The sequence below is a fragment of the Ambystoma mexicanum genome, chromosome 2q (assembly GCF_040938575.1).
Source record: "Ambystoma mexicanum isolate Mex_15411 chromosome 2q, UKY_AmexF1_1, whole genome shotgun sequence".
Taxonomy (NCBI): domain Eukaryota; kingdom Metazoa; phylum Chordata; class Amphibia; order Caudata; family Ambystomatidae; genus Ambystoma; species Ambystoma mexicanum.
Window position 1 is genome coordinate 477231471 of NC_090924.1, and position 15975 is coordinate 477247445.

Below are 15975 nucleotides of genomic sequence, written 5' to 3' on the forward strand. Positions count from 1 at the left end.
CTGGAGGCAGTGCAGAGGCGACGGGACAAGGGGGGCCTGGTACCCGTGAGACTCTGAGGTTAGCCAGTCAGCACAGTACACAGGTTGGTCAGCAGGGGAGAGCGAGAGAGTAAGCAGAAGATAAGAGGAAGGTCTTCAGCCACCTCCGGAACTCCAGGTGGTTTGGCTCACGCTTGAGAGGGGCAGGGAGGTCATTCTAGAGGGAAGCACCTGTAGATGAAAGAGATATACCCCCACTCTCTGCCTGGCGAAGCATCTGACCATCATAGATTTGGAGATAGCTGAGCGAAGGGCTCGAGAAGGAAGGCCCGAGAACGAGGGAAGGTGAAGATAGTTTTGGGTTCTGTTTTAAAGTGAAGACAGGGATTTGGTGATAAGTAAGGGGTGATTGGTTAAATGAGAGAAGAGTGCAGTAGTTAAGGTGAAATAGGGGGTCACCTACTCCAGTTTTAGGGGGCATGAAGTATCAGGCCCAGGCCCGTCATAGAGCAAGGACCGGGGGTGTTGTGGTTTAATGTGCCCTCTGGGCCTTGTGGTTTAGGAGCTTGTCGTTACTGCAGGCCCAGTCCATGTCTTTTTATGGCCCAGTTATTGGTTGCCCCACCTGGCACAGGACTGAGGGGAGAGGGGGCAGAAGGCAGCCAACAATCTTCGGTAGAGGGATTGCAGAAGTAGGGGTAGCAGTGACCGGGTGGAAGAGGTTCCTATAAGAAGGAATAGTGGAGATTTATTTTATTCTTTTTTTTTTTTTTTTTTTAAATGTTTAAAGCGCACAGCAGTCCAGGGGCATTGTGGCACTGTTACAAGAAAGCAACTTAGTTACATTGGGCATACAGAGGTGTTACATATGCAGATTACATATAGTTGGGTATTACATCCAATTTTTACAAGGTATAATGTGTGTAGCTAATATTTGTAAAGTTCAGACAAATAGCAGTGTATTGATAGCTTTACGGAAAGCTAGGTGGGAGGTTTCTGATCTGAGGTGGTGTGGGAAGGAGTTCCATTGCGAGGCAACGATGAAAGGGAAGCTGGAGCCACCGGATCTAACTCAATAGACTTTGGGCACTGTGGGGAGATTGGAGTAAGGTGTTCTGGTAGGTCAGTTTATTATCTCTGTTACATAGTTAGGGGCTGAGTGATTGATGCATTTATGGGTGATGGCCAGTGTTTTGAAGAGGACACGTTCTTTGATGGGAAGCCAATGGCTTTGTCTCCTGGCAGCCGAGATTCTGGGAATGCCTATGGCTGCATACAGCGCACTGTTTTGGATAGATTGGAGTTTTTCCCGATTTTTTACTGATGTGCCAGCAAAGAGAACATTGCATTAGTCAAGATGGGATCCTATTATGGCTCTGGTAATGGTGAGGCAGTTGTCCTTAGACAGGAGGGGTCTGGCTCATTGTGCAGTTTGGTTTGGTAGGCTGCGGAAGATGCAATGGCATTGACTTGCCTAGACATGGAGAGGTTGGAGTCTAAGTAGACTCTAAGGGTTTTAACTGCCTGGGATACTATGATTAGAGTGTTGTCGATCGTGAAGTCAATGTATTGGTTGTCGTGTTTCTTTAGTGTTTCAGTGGAGCCAATCAGGATCAGTCTGGTTTTGTCCCCTTTGAGGCACAAGCCATTTTCTGCCATCCAGGCTTGGATGGTAGAGTAGGCAGCATTCAGAGACTTTGTGTCAGAAACATAATCACCAGATAGGGGGATCTGCATAGTCCGTGACTGTGATACCTAGCGAATCCAGAATGTTAAAGGGTGGTCTTGTGAGGATGCTATACAGAGTAGGGGATATGCATGATCCTTGTGGCACTCCACATTGGATGATGTCTGGTTTAGCAGAGGCTTGGTCAAAGAAAACTCTCATGGCTCTACCTTGTGGGATCGATGTGATCCAGGCTGTGGCAATGGGGGAGAAGTGCGCTGTGGAAGAGAGGTGGTGGCAGAGGATGTTGTGGTCTACCAAGTCAAAGGGCACTGACAGGTCTAGGAGGAGGAGTATGGCGGTTTTGCTGGAATCACTGATATTTATTTATTTTTATTTATTTTAATTTTTATAACACGCCAACATGCCCGTGGGCCTCAGGGCGCACGCAGAGGCAAGACAAAGACAGACAGGCACATGAGGCAGAAAGGAGAGAGGACTCAACAAATTATTCCAAGTTGAAGAAGTGAGTTTTTATGGCACGTTTGAACACGGTATAGCTCTGGATCTGCCGTATCCAGGCTGGAAGTGTGTTCCAAAGGAGGGGACCCTGAGCATCAAGAATGGCACCTCCAAATTTGGATGTCCTAAATTTGGGGTGTTTAAGAGTGATCGCTGAGGATGAGCGAAGATTCCTCACATTAGGCTTTGTGCTAATCCGAGCTGACAGATATGTGGGACTACTTAGACTGAGGCATTTGTGGGTCGTGGTGAGCATCTTGTGTGTTATACGATGCTTAACTGGAAGCCAGTGTAATTTTTTCCTGAAGGTGGAAATATGTGTTAGACGAGATTGATTAAAGATATTATGCACAACATTATTCTGAGCCACCTGTAGTGATTGGATGTTATAGGCTGTAATGCCCGCTAAGAGACTGTTGCAGTAGTCAAGCCTTGAATTAATCAGTGCTGTAGACAGGAGAGCACAGTTCTCTTCCGATATAAATGATCAAATGTATCCTATTCTCTTGTTTATAAGACCGCAACTGGATTTAATACTGGAGACGTGGGATTTCATGGAGAGTTCTTCATCAAGAACAACTCTGAAGGCCTTCACTTTCTTTTGGACGGTAATAGTATTGTCTGCAATGTGAAAACTAGCATAGTTGGAATCAAGTTTCGTCCGAGTGTTTTTAGATGCCACAATGAGGAGTTTGATCTTTTTGTCGTTCAAGGCTAGAGCGTTACGGCCATCCAGTCTTGTATGGCTTTGTATATTTTGTTGATGGTTTCTGCATCACTGCTATAAGAGCCACTCAACTGTATGACTACCTGAGTGTCGTCAGCGTAGTTTGTGTATTGCACTCCTAGTTTGTTTAGAAGGTCAAGAAGGGGTCGGATGTAGAGATTGAAAAGCAAAGGCAATAGACAGGAGCCCTGAGGAACTCTGCATGCCTGGAAGATCGGGGAAGATTGATTATCGTCAACACAGACCGTTACCATTCTGGGACCCAAAAAGGAAGCAATCCATCTGGATGCAATTACAGAGCAGTTAGTGACCTCACCGAGCCTTGACACCAGTAGTCCGTGATGTCGTCCATTTGATTTTGTAAATCAAGTAGGGTTGTTTCGTTCCGTGGCCAGGGCGAAAGCCTGACTGGTAGAGTCCGAGGAGGCTGTTAGCTCGAGGAACTGTTGGACTTGTATGTACGCTACTTTGTCTAGAATTCTTAGCAGGAATGGTTATGCCCCTGTACCGGGGGAGGTGGGGTCAAGTGATGGTTTCTTTAAAAGAGTGTGAACCCAAGCTTCTTTGAGGCAAGTTGGAACAGATCCTGCTGCGAAGGAGGCGTTTATAAAGGCCGTAAGGAGGGTGTGAGTGTGCAAGCACATTCTCTTTAATGAGAGGGGCAGGCCATATGTCACCTTTGCAATTGGACGGTTTGATGGTATTCATGTTGATTATGTCCTGCTCATTGACCTCCTGCAGGAGAAGAGCAGAGAAGCATTGCTAGTTTCAAGCGGTGGGAGAAGGGGTGTGGGATGGAGTAGAGACTGTTGGTCGGTTTTGATTTTGCTGTCAGTGTCTAGCTTACTTAGCATGGCTGATTGTATATTATTGCACCAAGATTCATCTTTGGTGATTTCCTGAGGAGGGGGTAGGTGTTTCCAATTCCCTAAAAATGGCAAAGATCTCTTTGGTATCGGAGTTTGCATTTTCAGCTCTTGTGTTGAAGGAGGAGGCTTTGACTAGGATGATAGCTTTTTTGTATTCTTTGGCAACTTTCCAAATTTGTAGTTTGACAGAGTTGAGCTGGTTTGCTGCCAGGTAGATAGTGCTGTCTACTTTTTAGGGCGAAGTCCTTTTAGTTCAGGGGCAAACCAGGTGTTAGTGGGTTTTGTCTGTTTGGCTTTCCTTGAGATAAGGGGGCAATGGTTTCCACTGCTAGTTTCATAGAAGTGTTGTACGTTTGCCAGGATTTCAGGGTCATTAGAGAAGGGGGGTCTGAAGGCTGGCATTAGTTGGTAGGGTATGATATGATATGATATGATATGGTATTTATAACGCATCTATACACAAGTGTTTCAAGGCGCGATGAGGCAAGGGAGGGGGAACAGAGAGAAGACAGACAATGATCCTACTAGGAGCCTATCTTTGGTAAGTTGGCGAGAGCTCCTAGTGAGGGCAGGGGGGAGGGGAAAAGCAGGCTGGTGTGCTTTTTTGGGGGTGGCGATGTCGAATAAGATAACGTGGTGGTCAGTCCAGGGGGAGGGGGCATTTGCATTGATGGTGTGTGGGCAGTTGTGGTGAGCTAGCCAATCTAGGGTGCGGCCCTTGATGTGGATAGGGTCTGAGATGGTGTGTTTAAAGCCTAGGGTATCCAGTGCCTTGTCAAGTGATTTGGCATGGAAGTCTTTGGGGTCATTGAGGCCCAGGTTGAAGTCACCTAGAAGGATGGCCTTAGTAGACTTTTTTAGGTTGTCTGTGAGGAGGTGTGTCATGGCTGCTAAGCGGCCAGGGGGTCGATAATATGGAGGGTAATGGTGCAGTTTGGGGAGTAGTGGAGTTTGAGGAGTAGGTAATTGCTATTGCTCTCCAGTGACCTTTCGACTTTTCTAATAGGGATATATTATTTTGCTATCAGGGCTACACCACCTCCTTTCGAGTACGGGCTGTCCTGTCTGAAAATAGTGTAGCCTGGGGGAGGGCTAGGGAGAGGGCTGAGCCGGAGGCTTTGGGAAGCCAGGTTTCGGTGATCATAAAGAGATCAAGGTTGTGAGTAGTGATGAGGTAATGAATGTCAAGAGCATGTGCGAGGAGGAAGCGTGCATGAGAGTGGAGCTGAGGGAGGTGTCCAGAGACATGCTGGTCTTCATAGCTGCAGTGGCAGTTGGAGGGATGCAAGCGTAGATATGTGTCATGGGAGTGTAGTGGCTATCTGCATCAGAGGGTTTATGGTAGAATTGGTCAGGGGTACATTGTTAGTCGACAGATGGCAGGTGTTTAGAGGTGTATTCTCAACGATGGGCATCAGATATGGGCTTGCATCAATATTAGGAACATCCACAACAAAAGGCATGCAATGCGGACTGGCATCAGAAACAAGGGCATCAGTAAAAATAGGCAACACATGTGGGCTAGCATCAGAGTTGGGAGCATCAGTGATAGTAGGCAACCCCTGCGGGCTAGCAACAGAAATGGGAGCCTCAGTAACAATAGGCAACACATGTGGGCTAGCATCAGAATTGGGAGCATCAGTAACAGTAGGCAACCCATGTGGGCTAGCATCAGAATTGGGGGCATCATTAACAATAGGCAACATATCGGGGCTAGCTTCAGAATTGAGGGCATCAGTAACAATAGGCAACACATGCGGGCTGGCATCAAAGTTGGGGGCATCAGCAATAATGGGAAACATGTGGGCTAGCATCAGAATTGGGGGCATCAGTAACAATAGGCAACATATGCGGGCTAGCTTCAGAATTGGATGTATCAGTAACAATAGGCAACACATGCGGGCTGGCATCAAAGTTGGGGGCATCAGCAATAATGGGCAATATGTGGGCTAGCATCAGAATTGGGGGCATCAGTAACAATAGGCAACACATGCGGGCTGGTGTCAGAATTGGGGGCAACAGTAACAATAGGCAACACATGCGGCCTGGCATCAGAATTGGGAAATCAGCAATAGTGGGCAACACATGTAGGATTGCATCAGAATTGGGAGCATCAGCAATAATGGGCAACACATGCATACAGGTTACATAGGGACAGAGCACAGTGCTAATGTCAACAGACCTAGAGGGGATGCATGGCGTGACACGGTACGGGGGATTGGTCACCAGAATGGGTCCCCAGATAGAGTCAGTGACAAGTGTTGTTGGGGTGGCTGCAGGACGATCTGCGTGGAATGTTGTGACAGTGCTTATGGTTGCATGGAGCAGCGTTGCGCTGAGGCTGTGGATCTGGGTGATAGTCTGTAGGTTAGGAAAGGCTGGTGGGCTCCTACGGGTGGTCGAGGATTTGGGTCAGGGGGGGAGGTAGTGGTTGCTAGACCTAGATGGTAATTATGGGTGATGGTATGTACGGGGGTAGATAAAACGGACTTAGGGTGTGTATGTGCGCGCAGGCAAGCCAACCTGCTATCGATTGTGTAGCAGGCTGCAGCTGGGTCTCTGTAGCCCAGGGGGCATGTGCACATGGCCACAGCAGGGGGGGAGTCACGGCATGAGCCGTAGCCTCATGGGACAGCTGGTGGCTTACCTTTGGGTTGCATCTGGTGTGGACTGCTAAACTCGGCAGGGCGTCGCAGCGGAGAGCTGCAGAGAGCAGCCTAGGCTTTTCCTTCAGGCCTTCCCAGCACTGCTTCGCCTGCCAGCTGAGGGATGGTGCATTTATAGCACAGCTGCGTGTGGGGAGCTGTTCTGGCCTGCGGTGGTGAATATGTTATGATCCTTGCTGTTGTCCCACGTTGTCATGGGGACGGCAGCAAAGGCAATCTTAGGAGGCTGATTTTTAAATTTCAGCCCGCGAAACATGGGCGAGGCGGGGGAACACTTGGGTGTCCCTCGAGTAGCTCTGATTGAGGGATGATGTTGGGGATAAGGCGATGCCCGCAGCGGAGCTGCAGAGAGCAGCCTACACCTTTCCTTCAGGCCTTCCCAGCACGGCTTCAATAGGAACATATTGGGTCAAGAAGTTGTTGGGTTTGAGTGAACGGCAACACAGTAATAATGTTATCGTACCTCTGTTAGTTTTGTTGGCTTAGGTGGAAGTTTGGTTGGGTGACAGTTGAGTTTGGTGACAGTTAAAATGGGTGAATACAGGCCAACAAAGATGTTTAGACTAATAGGGAACTTGGATGAATGGGAGGGCACAAACATTGTACCAGTGTGGAGTTATACATTTGTGGCACAGGGATGGATAAAAAGATGAGAAAGGGTAAAATGAAAGGAGGGGAAAGGTTTAAAGGATTTATAAATAAATAAAACTGGTGCGGTGCAAAAAGGGGCTATACCAGAGGTTGTGCACTCGGGTGAAGGGGCAGAAGCAGAGTGGAACACCGGGGGGAAATGTGGGCAGTGATGCTACGTGAAGTAGCAGGGTCTGTGGATTGAACTGCATGGACGGTGGTGCACGGATGGCCTCTGGTGCAATGGGAGGAACAGTGATGATATGGAGCATTTTTAAGGGTGTGCATGGGGGCGCATTGGCCTAGAAGGAGGGATGCAGTGTCACTGTGTTCAGTGCGCAGAGAGATTTAAACTGCAAGGACACAGGACACAGGTATGGCAACTGCTGCAATGGGGGGGACAGCCGGTGAGGTGCATAGCAAAGAGTGGCACAGCAAGAACAAGGGTTAACACGGGTACATTGACAAATGAGGAGGGTGGTAGTTACTGCGTGGGGGGGAAATTAAAATGCATTAAAGGTGCTGGGTAAGGAGTGCGGAGCAATTTTTATGGTTGGGGTGATTACAGGGGAGTGTCCATGCAAGAGTACATTCTTGCCCTTAAGAAAATGAGGTTGGGATTGGTCTAGGGTTACAAGGTATTACAGTGATTGGCAAGGGAGAGTAGGGAAGCCATTTTGCGGTTCCAGTGATGAATATGGGAAAGGAAAGGGGTTAGTTTAGGCAATAGTTGGTTTTTTTTTGAGGGGAAAGCATATGGTTGATAGAGGAGACCAGGGCGATGTCCTCAATAATACTTACTGCATTGACATCACACAGGCCAGGGCTCTTAGGTTGAAGAATAACTAAATAAATAAATAAATACAATAATAACAATAAGGGGAGCATCAGTGGGGGCTCAGGTTTTTGGAATTCATTTGTTGGTGGCAGCAGAGGTCTGGTGGGCAGGTGGTATTGTGGAGTAGGGAGTAAATGAGCATGTGGAATAAGGGCAAGAGGGTGTGGTTCTAAACAATTAATAAATTATATATATTTTTTTTTTTAAATGGTAAAAGGGTGTTTGGCAAGGACCTTTTAGGGCTCAGAGGAAGTGTTTGTGGGGCGGGGGCGAATTGGTTAGGTGGATCGAAAGTAGAGGAAGGGGTTTTGGTGAAAATGGGTCTTTAGCAGGTTAGATTGGAAGAGATTGGACGAGGTGGGATATACAAGGTTTGGGCATAGGATTCAAGGGGGTGGTGCATCATAGGGGTGCTGGTGCAGGGTTACGATGGTTTCATTGCAGGAGGTTTGGGACAGTGAAGTTGCTTTAAAAAATAAATAAATAAATAACCTCAATAAATAAAGAGGGAAAATAAGTTATTTGGCTGCAATGGTGAAGGGAGGGACAGTGTTGTGCCCTGTTATGAAACAGAACGTTGGACAGACACGTAAAGAATACGAACAGGTTTTGGTTATCAGGTCAGCTGGGAGAAAAGGACACCAGAAAAAGATGGTAAGGGGTTGGGTTGTGAGCGCGTGAGTAGCATGGCAAATGCTATGGGTGGGTGGGGGATTTGCCAGAAGGGGGATTTACTGAGCAAGGAGGAGGAGCAGGGTTCTGAAGTGCACGGAAATATTGGGGGCGAAAAGTAATGAGAGGTTTATGGTGAAAAATGTTAGTTAAGGGAAGAGGAGGAGTAACGGAGTACAGTAAGGTGATTTGAGTTCAACTACGTGTGGGGCTTAATGTGTCTTTTCTTTCACAGATGCAGCAGGAGGTGGTGTTCTGAAGAAGAGAATAAGGGGCTGTTTAATCTTGTAGGGTGTCTATTAATGTAGGGGTATGAAGATTTTAGTGCAGTTTGGGTATGGAGTTTTTCCAGGGGATTTTTCTTGGTGTGGATTGAAGGGGATGATGGCTATTACGATTGTGTAGAGGGTAAAGTGGCCATGGCAGTGGGGGGGGGGTCAATTTTAGTTATGAAGTTACTGAAGGGGTTTAGCCTTCTATGATGGGCTTGGGACGCTAAGGGTAGAGGAAAGGGCAGAGAAATGTTATGGTGGCATTGCAAACAATTTGAAGAGGTGGTTTTGGAGGTAAAGGAAGGAGGGAAAATTAAGCAGGAAGGCGGAGTTAAAGAAAGTACTTTCAGTTTGAGTATATTATGTCTAGGAGTGTGGTTGTTGGGTGGGGGAATGTATAAAAAAGTGATTGCATAATTGAACAAAGATCCAAACTGGAACATAATCAGTTGTGGGGGCAGAAAGAACACCTCTGGGGAAGGTTTTTCTGGTGCCGGGTACACAAATGGTTAAAAGTTGGTTGGTCGAAATCGAAGGATTATTATCACGGTAAGGAGTGTGGTTAGTGCTGTTTGGACAGACAGGGTTGCCCGGGGTTACAAGGGAGGGGAAGAGGCAGGGAAGAAAAACAAGTGGTGGCTCGGGAGAGGACATGGATCAAGTTTAGAAAGATGTGGGGGAGTTGAAGGGAGCGAATGGGGGGCATAAGTGGGTTTACCAACATGTTAACGTTTTGTAAGGCAGAGGGGCCAGGTTAGTGTAGTTTGTAAGCCATGCCCTATCACATTAAAGCGACCTTTTCCACTAATGCAGAGTCTGTGGGGTCGATTCATGGAACCAACGTGCGCTGAAAAAAGTAGCGCAAGCAGGCGAAGCGTGAAAAAACAGGCGCACGCGCACGCATGTGATTCATGGAAGTCCCTGCGCGTGTTTTCCTCGGGATGTGCGCCAAACCCGTGCATGGCGCACACGTCACTGAAACATCCCGAACGGCATGCGTGACGCGCACAGTGAAAGCGCACAACCTCGGTGCACACACCAAAAAGGGGGCGGAACACGGGGCGTAACGCGCGGAATGGGGAACAACGCGCGAAAATAAGGGCGTAACTGGGATGTACTGCTGGGAAGCAGACGGAACGCCCACACGCACGCGAACCACACGTATTCATGGAATCGAATAGGGCAAAGCCGCGCACGGCCACAGACATGCACAGGCCTAAACACGTCCGCCACACGAAGGGAGGCGGTAGCGTCCCTGCGCATCACAAAAGCACCAATATACAGCAATGATGAATGTCCCATACTGCTATTGTGCCTGTGCGAGCGGGCTATGTGTATTTCAGGGGTTCGCGTGAAGTTTTTCACACGATTGGGCCTGGGGGAGCGGGCTACGTGTATTTCAGGGGTTCGCGTGAAGTTTTTCACGCGATCGGGCCTGGGGGAGCAGGCTATGTGTATTTCAGGGGTTCGCGTGAAGTTTCACACGCGATCGGCCTGGGGGAGCGGGCTACCACTCACCGTCTGCCTTGCGTGTAGAAGAAGGCGTAGCCAACACCCGCTGTGAAGTAATAGCGTGTGAACCCCAATGGCTGGAAAACACACGCACCGCACCCCACGAAAAGCACGTACAGAGCAATGTAAAGGCACGTGGGATCTACAAGCCCTGCCAGGGAAACGCCCGTGCGCGAAACGTCACAGACGTGCTTCGCGCTAAGGGCCTTTGGTCCAATGAAATCGCGTATGCGTGCTGACGCGCTTATGCGCTAAGGGCCTTTGGTCCAATGAAATTGCGTATGCGTGCTGACGCGCTTACGGGCTAAGGGCCTTTCCTCGAATTACACGCAGACGTGCAAGATTTTCACGTGCCAAATCACTCCGTATCAAGCTGGCCACGCGTAAGCACACGGAAGACCACGCTCCTGCCCAAAAGGCCGAATTACTGCCCCCCAGAGCCCCGAGCAGCCTCCCACGAGCCATCTGCTGCTGCCTGCCTGCCTGCCTGCTGCCACCGTGCCCTGCCATTTGGTGCCTGCACATCAGCCATCTGCAGGGGTCCATTTGCTGTGTCCACCCCTGCTGGAACAGAAGACTCCTGACTGGGATACCATCGCTCCACAGCCCAGCCCCAGGACCCAGTTGCCACCCACTCCTGCCTCTGGGGTTGCCATGTCGGGCACTGCAACATCTGGCACCACTGGCAACTCCCGGCCAGAGAGGCAGAGGGGCACCAGCTTCACTGCCACCGAAGTTGGTGTCCTGGTGGAGCAAGTCCTGGGGCAGTATGATGCCCTCTTCAGAAGTAAGCGCGCCAACAAGGAAGGACGGACTCGGATCTGGATGGACATCGTGACTGCCATCAACGCGGAGGGGGTGGCAGTCCGCGACTACCAACATGTCAAGAAGCGCTGGGATGACTGCAGGTCCAGGACCCTCTTGAAGGCCCGGCGCCTCGTCGAGGGGGGCCGGGGCCGCATGAGTACCATCCAGATGAGGGTCCTGGAACGCGTAGGCCCAGCGCTCCACGGCCAGATCCTTGAGAGACAGACCCGTCTGGAGTTGAGCAGTAAGTGGCCAAGCATGCTGTGTGAGACAGGGCATGTCGCAGTGTGCTGGTTGTCTAATACTTGCCTGTATGTGTGACATAGGCCATGTATGCATGTGTGTGTGCAGGGACGTCATGCATGTGAGACCAGTAATGTGTGAACCACACGGTTGGTGCATGTGTTCAAATGCAACATGGGGTGCCCTATGCGGAATGGCCACATGAGAGCATGCCAGTCTCTGTTCCTGGACATGGGTGGGGGTGAGGGATGGGTGCTGATGCCATGTACATGTATGCTGTCCATGTCTGTGTGTCTGACCTGCGTGTCTGTGACTTGTGAATGCCAGGGATGCATGACACATGTCTGTCGCAATGTTCAGGTTCACTGATGCAGCCTAGTCATCCTTGTATCCACTGTGTCTGTGGTGTACGAGGCCAGATGGATGAAACTAGGGTGAACTGTGTGCATGTGATAGGCATGGCCCATGATGCATGTGAGTTCCAAAACAACATTGTATGTTTCAAGAATCCCTTGGACATGTATGCTAATGTCCATAGCATGCGCCATGCCTGTTACTGCATGTGTTTTACCTGCACTGACCCATGTGTTGTGGAGGGACATGATGGAAGTGATCTTTGACAGTGCCACTCATCTGCTATTGCCTCCTGTCTAGGGGACCATTGTACAGTACCCTGATGCTTGTGTTCTATGTCTCCCTCTACACAGCGCCAAGTGAAGAAGAGGGCGGAGACAGCGCTTTGGAGCAAAGCGGCAGGGATGCCCCCACGGCTGCAGCGGAAGGGGTGGGTGAGCCCCCACAGGGGCTTGCAACGGCGGAAGACGGTGTGGAGCCATTTAGGTTGGTGGTTTCCACAGAGGAGGAGGAGGCCGCTACTGAGGCGCACATGCGGCCTGGTGGGGGCATCCCTGCTGGTGCAAGTGTTGCAGTCCAGGGGCAGAGGCAGGAGGCAGCACAGGTCGCCGTGGAGGGGCCTGTGCATGTCACTGTCCCTGACACTGTGACTGCACCACCATGCACCAGCAGGGATGCCCCATCCCAGGCCCGTCCGCAGGTAGGGGGGATGTCCATGTCATCTGACTCCCCTCCACCTGCGGACGAGGGGACCCCTGGCCGTATGGAGAAGGTCCTGATTGGTGTCGCGTTGCGCACAGGTGCAATTCGTGATGTGGTGCGTGCTTCCCGGGAGGAGCATGCACGTCATCACGGAGAGCACCGTGCCAACGTGGCCCAGTTGGGATCGGCCATGGTCGGGGGTTTCCTACATGTGTCGGCCAATCTGGCAACCCTCACCTCCTCTGTGGAGACTATGCACCAGTCGTTCTCCATGCCGTCTTCCGGCCCAGATGCCACCAGGGCCCCCTGTGTACCTGCCCCGACCAATGCAGCCTGCTCAGTGGGGATCGCATCCCTGCCACAGTCGGGAGTCGGAGGTCCAGCAGGGGTGGACACACTGCAAATGGACCCCAGCAGATGGAGGATGTGACGGCATCATCTGGCAGGGCACGTGCACGACGGTGTCGGTGGATTCCATCAGCCTGGATGCCGTCATGCTGGCACAGGCAGTTGCGTCGGAGGCAGCGGCAGGCTCGACGTGGGAGGCATCATGGCTTGGGGCCATCAACATCAGGGGTGCAGGCTTTGGCCGGAGGGCAGGAGAACCCTGGAATGGGAGTGGCTTCCGTGTGGGAGCGGTTGGGCCAGCAGATAGGTGCGGAGCAGCAGCGAGCAGAGGAGGAACGGCTCACAATGGTCAGGGCGGAGAACTCCATGCGGAGGGCGCTGAGGCAGGCTGAGTGCCTCGAGGGTCTTCGCAGGGAGTTGGAGCTGGACACTGCTTTATCCCTGTGAGACCTCGGGGCCAGGGAACATGCCAGCCATTGAACAGGAGTTCGATGATGCCCTGGCCCATGACAACATCCAGTGAGCCGTTGGACTAGCCCGCTGCCCTTGTAAATAGTTATGTAGTTAGTGTTAGGTTTCCTTTGCTTTTTTCTTGATTTTGGACCTTTTGGACAATGGCCAACATTTTTGTATATAGTTTTTTTATTACGTAGTATTTTTAGATAGGTTTCATTTCTTCAGTTGGGATCATGGACCCTGGATTGTTTATCTGTACATAGTTGACTGTTGGATTATGTTTTTTTTTTTTTGATTTACCCATGGAGCAATGGTTTTTGGTTTTGTTTTTCCCTTGGATGTACTTTTTTGAACTGTGACTTTGGACACCTTTCCTTTGGATTATGATTTGTGGTTTTTCATTATTTTATGGACATGCTGCTTTTTTTATTTTAATTCCCACTGTCGTTTGTTTATTTATAATGCCATTTATGTTGCTTTTAATACATTTTTTTCATCAAACTTCAATGTGTAGTATCATATCATTGGTTTCATGCATGTCATGATATGGGTTTTGACATTCACTTACACCCATTGTGTGTATGTGAGGGACATGTGTTCATTTGCATACTTGCAATTGGGGTTGTATCATGTAATTGGCAATTCTGAGTGGGTGGATGCAATACTTGGGAGGGTGTTTGGCATGTGGAGGCTGACCATAAGGGTCAGGGATCTAGATTGTGATGACATGTTGGCTGGGGGACATGAGTTGGGGGCCGTGTGGAGGGTTCCCTGCACTGCTGGGGGGTAGGGGTGCAGGGGGACATGAGTTGGGGGCCTGGTGGAGGGTGCCCCACAGTGCTTGGGGGTGGGGGTGCAGGGGGACATGAGTTGGGGGCCTGGTGGAGGGTGCCCCACAGTGCTGGGGGGTGGGGGTTCAGGGGGACATGTGTTGGGGGCCTGGTGGAGGGTGCCCCACAGTGCTGGTGGTGGGGGTGCAGGGGGACATGAGTTGGGGGCCTGGTGGAGGGTGCCCCACAGTGCTGGGGGGTGGGGGTGCAGGGGGACATGTGTTGGGAGCCTGGTGGAGGGTGCCCCACAGTGCTGGGGGGTGGGGGTGCAGGGGGACATAAGTTGGACTTGAGTGGGGGCCTGCTGGCAGGTGCCCCATAGTGCTGGGGGGTGGGAGTGCAAGGGGACATGAGTTGGACATGAGTGGGGGCCTGCTGGCAGGTGCCCCACAGTGCTGGGGGGTGCGGGTGCAGGGGGACATGTGTTGGGGGCCTGGTGGAGGGTACCCCACAGTGCTGGGGGTTGGGGGTGCAGGGGGACATGAGTTGGACATGAGTGGGGCCTGCTGGCAGGTGCCCCACAGTGCTGGGGGGTGGGAGTGCAGGGGGACATGAGTTGGACATGAGTGGGGGCCTGCTGACAGGTGCCCCACAGTGCTGGGGGGTGCGGGTGCAGGGGGACATGTGTGGGGGCCTGGTGGAGGGTGCCCCACAGTGCTGGGGGGTGGGGGTACAGGGGGACATGAGTTGGGGGCCTGGTGGAGGGTGCCCTGCACTGCTGGGGTGTGGGCGGGCAGGGGGACATGAGTTGGGGGCCTGGTGGAGGGTGCCCCACAGTGCTGGGGGGTGGGGGTGCAGGGGGACATGAGTTGGGGGCCTGGTGGAGGGTGCCCCACAGTGCTGGGGGGTGGGGGCGCAGGGGGACATGAGTTGGACATGAGTGGGGGCCTGCTGGCAGGTGCCCCACAGTGCTGGGGAGTGGGAGTGCAGGGGGACATGAGTTGGACATGAGTGGGGGCCTGCTGGCAGGTGCCTCACAGTGCTGGGGGGTGCGGGTCCAGGGGGACATGTGTGGGGGCCTGGTGGAGGGTGCCCCACAGTGCTGGGGGGTGGGGGTGCAGGGGGACATGAGCTGGGGGCCTGGTGGAGGGTGCCCTGCACTGCTGGGGGGAGGGGTGCAGGGGGACATGAGTTGGGGGCCTGGTGGAGGGTTCCCCACAGTGCTGGGGGTTGGGGGTGCAGGGGGACATGTGTTGGGGGCCTGGTGGAGGGTGCCCCACAGTGCTGGGGGGTGGGGGTGCAGGGGGACATGAGTTGGGGGCCTGGTGGAGGGTGCCCCACAGTGCTGGGGGGTGGGGGTGCAGGGGGACATGTGTTGGAGGCCTGGTGGAGGGTGCCCCACAGTGCTGGGGGTAGGGGGTGCAGGGGGACATGAGTTGGACATGAGTGGGGGCCTGCTGGCAGGTGCCCCACAGTGCTGGGGGGTGGGAGTGCAGGGGGACATGAGTTGGACATGACTGGGGCCTGCTGGCAGGTGCCCCACAGTGCTGGGGGGTGCGGGTGCAGGGGGACATGTGTGGGGGCCTTTTGGAGGGTGCCCCACAGTGCTGGGGGGTGGGGGTGCAGGGGGACATGAGTTGGGGGCCTGGTGGAGGGCGCCCTGCACTGCTGGGGGGGGTGCAGGGGGACATGAGTTGGGGGCCTGGTGGAGGGTTCCCCACAGTGCTGGGGGGTGGGGGTGCAGGGGGACATGAGTTGGGGGCCTGGTGGAGGGTGCCCCACAGTGCTGGGGGTTGGGGTGCAGGGGGACATGAGTTGGACATGAGTGGGGGCCTGCTGGCAGGTGCCCCACAGTGCTGGGGGGTGGGAGTGCAGGGGGGCATGAGTTGGACATGAGTGGGGGCCTGCTGACAGGTGCCCCACAGTGCTGGGGGCTGCGGGT